The sequence below is a fragment of the Zingiber officinale genome, chromosome 9B, assembly GCF_018446385.1.
Source record: "Zingiber officinale cultivar Zhangliang chromosome 9B, Zo_v1.1, whole genome shotgun sequence".
NCBI lineage: Eukaryota > Viridiplantae > Streptophyta > Magnoliopsida > Zingiberales > Zingiberaceae > Zingiber > Zingiber officinale.
The window spans coordinates 62,617,598-62,624,993 of record NC_056003.1 but is presented as its reverse complement, the minus strand read 5'-3'; the positions used below and the strand labels follow the sequence as shown (position 1 = coordinate 62,624,993).

The 7,396-nt window shown below is 39.5% G+C and overlaps 1 long non-coding RNA gene across 1 annotated transcript; it reads right to left on the bottom strand.

Annotated features, from left to right (window-relative positions):
• Positions 1–4,605: 4,605 nt before the first annotated feature.
• LOC122025089 lies at positions 4,606–5,633 on the bottom strand. The gene is made up of 2 exons (XR_006123597.1): positions 5,096–5,633; positions 4,606–5,012 (listed from the first exon to the last, which is right to left on the bottom strand). It is a non-coding gene; the product is annotated as an uncharacterized LOC122025089 (long non-coding RNA).
• Between the last annotated feature and the right edge of the window lie 1,763 nt (positions 5,634–7,396).

The window sequence follows — 7,396 nt, the reverse complement described above, 5'->3', positions numbered from 1 at the left end:
AGGTCTATCTCACCTTTGTCAATGCTCTGCTATTTCTCAATGCTTGTACATTAGTACAAATGCGCGAAGCACATCCGTCTAATACCCACGAGAAGAAATAGAGAGGTTGACTTATAACATTTATACCAAGTAGAAATCTTATTTCTCTTCTTGTTAAGATCTTCCAGGTATCCTGTTCCCTCGCTTGTCCTTGATATAGTTGACGAAGATGTTCAACCATATCGTAAGCGCCATCAACTCATGTTGCTTCAAGCTCGAGTTCATGGTTGCGAGCATTAGACAAGACACATCTAATGCGCCATCTGATGCTTCTTGTAAGCATCCCACCACCAAGCGTGGCAAGGTGAGGAGCCTCCGAATGGGCCGCCCAACGCATTACGCCCCGAGTGAGAACTATTTCGTGTTCCCTGCATCACCCTGAAATTTGCTCCGTTGAGCTTGTCCTTCTTAAGGACAGAACGCAGGGAGAAAGAGTTCGTATTCGACGTCATGGTTATCTACAACAGAAAAATTTGTAGAAATAAATATCATATTCTTTTAAAATCATTTAATTAGGCTTTTAATTAAATGATGCTTCCACTGAATTCTATAATTCTTGTGGGACAAAATCCACATCATACTAATCCTTGAGTTAGCTTTGGCTAATACGCCCAAGGCTTAGCAAGATCGGTAGGTAACGATTACCAATTACATCTCTATGCAACTCTTGTTTATAGAATCAATATCCGCATTTATATTAAAACTCGAGTTAGCTTTGGCTAATACGCACGAGAGTTAATATAGATGTGATTTTGACCTATCTTTTCCAACCGTTGGAATAATGCCTATAGTTGACTCGATCCAACCGAGTAACTAGGAATACTCAATCTAATTGAGTTTGTATTCACCCATGCGTTGATAGGCGGGACCAAGATTGTCCCTCCGTACCCTACCAAGATAATATGTATTGCTCTGCTTTGGCAGATTCAACAATACATGTGATCGAGGTAGTGATAGGTATCACGGCACGGTTAGGCATTAGAGTTGAGTCGATTGAGATCTAATCTAATCGAAAAGGATGCATCTTGTGCACGACTTAGATCTAATCTAACCGCAAGGGTGCATCATGTGCACGACTTAGATCTAATCTAATCGTAAGGCACTAATTAATTAATTAATTATTAAACATGCATCATATACATAAGTAATTAACTAATTAATCTATTTGTGATTTAGTCATGGCCCTACTACGATCTTCTCAAGCCAATGAGAAGATCGACTGGTCAACCTAGGGTCAACAGCTTCTTCAAGCTCCTCCCTTTGACCACCTTGTGTTGCTCGTGCCCGCCTCGGAACTCCGTCTCGTGTGGACCCTCCACCGCTCCAATTTGTACATTACAATTTGAAACTCGAGTTACATTCGAGCCTAAATCTAATTTACAACAAGAATATAAGAGAAGGCACGACGCGCAGGTCGCGAATATAATACAACACTCGCAAACACATAACGGCACGCAGGCCGTATTATGAATTACAACACAATCCAATCACACTGTTGTTTGGGCCATGACTATCACAAAATTAATATATAATTCAAAATTATATATTTTTCATAATTTTCTATAATTTTAAAATTAATTTTTACAATTTTTACGAGTAAAATTTCCCGGCGGGCCCTGCGGGATCAGGGGCATGACTATCACAAAATTAATATATAATTCAAAATTATATACTTATGTAATTTGTCATAATTTTACAGATTTTAGCTGAGTAAAATTTTCCCGGCGGTCCCGTTTAGCGATTTCGGGTGCAATCGCGGAGCAAATCCCCTTGCGGGGTTAGGGGCAGTACCCCTACCCGCGATCAAACCATCGCGAGTTGCTCCTAAGCGATCTAATGGCACCCAAGCCCGCTGTCCCAAAAATTTTGGCGCGAAACGAAGCCGTTTTGGAAAAATCTTTCCGGTAGCCGAAGCCTACAAGCGACTAAACACTTGTGCTTCGATTACTCGAGAAAAATACTCATAAAAACCCAAAAATCATAATTCTACAGAAAATTACAGAAACTTTAGTTTTCATAAAACCAAAAATTGAAACTCGTACAAGCCTTGCACGTGGCTCTGATACCACCGTGGCGGAAACCCCGAATCACCCAAAGCCGTAGATCCGTGCAAAGAAAACTGAACAAAAATATGAGTACGAGTTTTAAAACTTTAGATCTACTCCTAGATCTATGTGTTGAGAGTTTTACCTTTGAAGCGTGCCCTCGCAAAATCCCGCTCGTCCAAGGTACGTGTCGGATCTCCAAAGTATCAAGATAGATACTTCTCTAGTGATATCCACACGAACAAGGAGTGCTCTCTAGCACTCAAGGATGGAGAAGAGAGACCCCAAGTGTGCTAGCACTTTCTAGGGCTCTCGGATGGGAATGGAAGAAGAAAGGGGATCAAAGAAGAGAGGATAAAAACCAAGAACATTCTTTTATGTGACCTTCACTTACCCTTTCTACTTTTGGGAACTCATATCACCCTCTCCACTCTTGGAACCTCACGGCAACAGCACCATGGAGAGAAGAGAGACCACCCAAGGAGGAAGAAGAAGGAGTTAATCATAATTAAATGAAAAACATCAATTCCCTTCATTTTGAGTGGCCGGCCACATTAAAACAAAGAAGGAAGTGTAACTTCCATTAGGTGGCATAATCATGTATTAACTATGATGATGTGGCACATCATCATTGGCCACTTAATGCCAAGTCACACATATGATGTGGCAAAGTCAAGTCAAACTTGACTTTTCCTCTTTCTCTCAAGTCAAGTCAAACTTGACTTAATCTCTCTCATGGTTGATCTAATCTAACCATTTGATTCAAGCCAACTTAATATAATGAATCTAATTCATTAAATTAAATTGATCTAATGAGTCATAATCTAAATTAGACTCATTAAATACATGAATCAACTTGAGTCTAACTCAATTAGCCCAATTTGGATTACTCTTAATCCAATTTGATTCATCAAATGAATCTAATCCTCTTGGTTCATCATATGAACCTAATCTCCATCCACATGTTCTTTGTGTGTGACCCAATAGGTTTTTGTAACGTTGGCAATGCCCCTAAACTCATTTAGAAGCATAAGTAATGAGCGGTATCTAGCAATACATCATTACTACCCAAGTTACAAGAATGTTGAGATCCAACATCACCTTGTGACTACTAATTGTGACTCCTCACAATATTTGACAAGTGTCCTTCTATCCTAGACATCTAGATTGATCACTGTGCGCCATAGAACGTGTCATACTCTACTAAAACTAAATCTTGAACTACAAGTAGACCCACTCGATCAAACGAGCTCAACATCTAATGTTCACTCATTTGGGCACGACCATGCACTTCGTGGTCTAACTCTATCAAGAATATCGATGTCGCTCCCGTCATATGGGAGGGATAGATCCCATCTACATCACTCACATCCCTCTGCATAATTTGTTACATACCCAGAATCGCCTTTATAGTCCACCCAGTTACGGGTGACAAATCAAATAACTCCTTATGTAGGGATCCATGGTGACTTCGGTCAAAGGACTAATAGTCATACTAATAGCCACATGAGAAAGTATATGACACTCATATAATGATCCATGATACTTTCTCATGGCGGGTCATTCAATATACATTCTCTAATGCATACCCATGTGTCAGCTTGATATCTCTATATCCATGACTTGTGAGATCAAGTCATCGAGCTGACCTACATGCTAGTCTTATTGTATTAACATTGTCCCTGAATGTTAATACTCGACTAGGAATGATTTAGAGTAGTGTTCCCTATATCATCTCACTATCGATTCAACCAATCGATTGATATAGGTAAGAACCTTCTACTCAAGGACATTACTATACTTATTTTATCTGGCACTAATACAAATAAGCATAATAACCAAAATCCAAATGCCTTTATTTAAATAGAATATGATACAATAAGTCCAAAATACAATCATCAAATGATTGGCTCTAGGGCTCTAGCTAACAGTCCACACTATCGTGACATTTGAAATTCACGGTGTTTTAAAGTGTTGGTGAAGTTAAATTATATTATTCAAGGAATCAATATTATTTTAAATTCTAAAGTTTTGACCAAATATTTTATGATTCTCAGGATTTCAAAATGACTTTCAATCCTTTTGCTGTTATTTTAAAAGAAAATAAACTTACTGGTCCCAATTATATTGATTGGAAATGAAACTTGAAAATTGTCTTAACTGTTAAAGGATACAAGTTTGTACATTTTGAGGTCTGTCCTAATGTGTCTGATAGCGATTCTAGTGAAGAGGAGATTGACAGATATAGGAAATGGGTCAAGGAAGATGAGATGACATGGTGTTACATTTTGGCTTCTATGTCAAATGTGCTGCAACATCAACATCAACCCATGCCTACTGCCTATGACATGATGTACAATCTCAAAGAACTCTTTGGACACCAGAATCGGGCTGCCAGGCAAGAGGCTATGAGAAACCTGATGACCACTACCATGATTGAGGGGACACCCGTGAGAGATCATATCCTCAAAATGATGGCTCACTTGAACGAGATATGAAATTGCCCTTACCATTCTACAACTAGAATAAAATTTAGTTCATATATATGAAATTACCACCACAACTTACCTAAATCCACAAATCACCATCGACAGCTGAATTACCAAAACAATACAGACAGATGATTTCCATTCTATAAACAAACTCAAATTCCTTCAACATCCCCTTCTCCTCAACAAATTAGAATAACCTACTAATCAACTCTGCAATAACTCCAAAATTGAACAAAAACTCACCTCAATCAGTCCTTAAATCTGGTCAAAATAGTTGTTGGCCGGAACAATGTTGTATGAGGGATTTTGGCCAGGAGCTTCACATCTGACCAGGAGGTGAGGTCCAACCTTGGTCCTAGACGCAGAAAGATGGCTGGAGTAGAAGATCCGGTGACCGCAACTAACCTCCCATGATCTAATCCCCATCGGAGCTACACTGATCAGTCATATAGCTAATCTCAACATCCCAAACAAAGTATGAAATCAATCCATGTTAATCTAACACTGAGCTTGACTTACCCCTGTACTAGATCCAAGATCTCTCCTAGATGGAATCGAGTTGTCGTTGCAGCAATGAGCTGAGGCAATAGATAGGGTGATACCGACACTAAGGTAGAGATCGGCTAGAGTAAGCATAACCCGATAGTCGGAGACATAATGCGTAGAGGTGTGACAATGGGAGATCGAAGATAGGGGACAGATCTCGCCTCTTGGCCAAAAATCTACCCACATGAGGATTAGTGACTCAGAGAGGGCAATGATCGGACGAACTCGACGATTAGAGGAGGAGAAGGTATCTCAGCTAGCGGTGGAGAACGGGAGAAGAGTATTGGACATGCAACTCTCAGGTGGTGTTTGGGTGGCGCTCAACAGCTTGGAGCGATCCGTTGGACTCGATCCCAGCGATGGTCGCTAGGGCTTGAGATGGGAAACAAGCGTCGGTAATGGGAGGCGACAATGGACAAGACGACAACGTTAGTGGCTCGTAGCGCTGGACGCCAACGTCTCATGGTCAGGGTGGCACAGCGACGCGAGAGGGAATCGACGGAGGAAGAGAGGGATCGGGGATGAAGAATAAGAAGATTAGGTTTTATATAATAACTTAGGTTTAATTAATTAAATCTAAGTTAATTCCTTAATCAACTCCCACTTTAATTGGGCATTTCCAAACAAACTTTCCCCAATTCCAATATATCTATCCCTTTAAATTGTCTCATTCAACCTCCATTTAAATTCCCAATTTTTTTTAAAATTTCTGAAAAATCCAATAAGATTATTTCTCAAATAATCTTATTATTTAATTCTTATTTGGGTACCGTATTTTACATTCTCCCCCACTAATAAAAATTTGGTCCCTAAATTTACTGCTCAACCTTCGGGATCCTCATCTAAGGATAACAACTAAGCAACATACCCATATACTACACCATTCTAGTATTATGAACAAATCTCCAACCGTTAAAGGATGACTTTGTGGGTTATGAGCTCACCCTGCTTCCGCTACTCCCATACTCCTATCTAGCCAATTGTGGGTAAAATCTACTAGTCACAAATGGTCCTCACATGAAATCTATAACACCTATTATCAACAAATCCTCCAACATATGTATAGTGCGCTTAGACTGTCCATCTGTCTAAGGGTAGAAAGCTATTCCAAAACAGAGCTCTATACTCATAGTCTAGTTGTAAAATCTGCCAAAATTGTAATGTGAATCATGGATCTCCATTTGATCTAATACTCAAAGATATACCATGAGATCTGGTAATCTCTCTATAGTATAACCTTGCTAATTAATCCAAAGAATCCATCCTACAGATCGATAGAAGAGCATCAATTAATCAATCAATCAACGATTACCCAAATCTCAAATCTCTAGTAGTAATTGATAGACCTAAACAATGACTGACCCAACACATGTCATACATGCTATAAATAACTAGACAAGTATCAACCAAGGTGAATGATAACAGTACATAAACATATCTCCTATAGCTTGAAGATATCCTATCGCTACTTAGTCCCAAAACTCGAAAAGTCACATCAAGAAATCAAATCATAAAATCCAAAATATGAAGAAATAGGCCTCGTAAACCTATGACTCTGATACCAATAGCTTCATAGCGTTACAGGAGCATTTTCAGAGCATCAAGTAGAAGAGAAAGTCGTTGTAGTTATTGTTCTAAAGCTCCGGGTTAAAGGCCTTTAAATGGGCCTATTCCAGGCGTCTAGAACCCCTTTGGGCTCTTGGACCACGTGGATCAGGCAAACGATGCACTCCATGTTTAATGTAAAATACATGACCCAAATAATAATTAAATAATAAAGTTATTTTAGAAATAATCTTATTGAATTTTTCATTATTTTTTAGATATTTTTTGAGATTTAAACAATGCACGTATGACATGTTTAAGGGATGGATTAATTAGGCTTAGGGAAAGTCGGTTTAGATATCCCAATTAAAGTGAGAGTTGATTGATTTTAATAAACCAAAGTTGGATTTAATTAACCTTTAGTATATATATAGAAAACCTAGCACTATCTCTTCACATCGCTGATTCCCTTCTCCCATTTCCCCGATTCATTGCGCTGCTCGTCTCCCTTCTTCTCCCTTCATCACCGTCAATCACTGATGATGAGATGCTGAGTACCACGAGCGCCACCCTATTGCCCTCTCCTCTCTTCTCCAGACCCATGTCATCGCCCTTATTTCCCCTCATGAGGTCCCAACCATACTGCCCCTGCGATGTCGTCAAGCGCTGAATGCCTGTTTGCCGTCGCTGCCACCTGATCGCATCAGTGCCGCTCGACCCAGCCTGTAA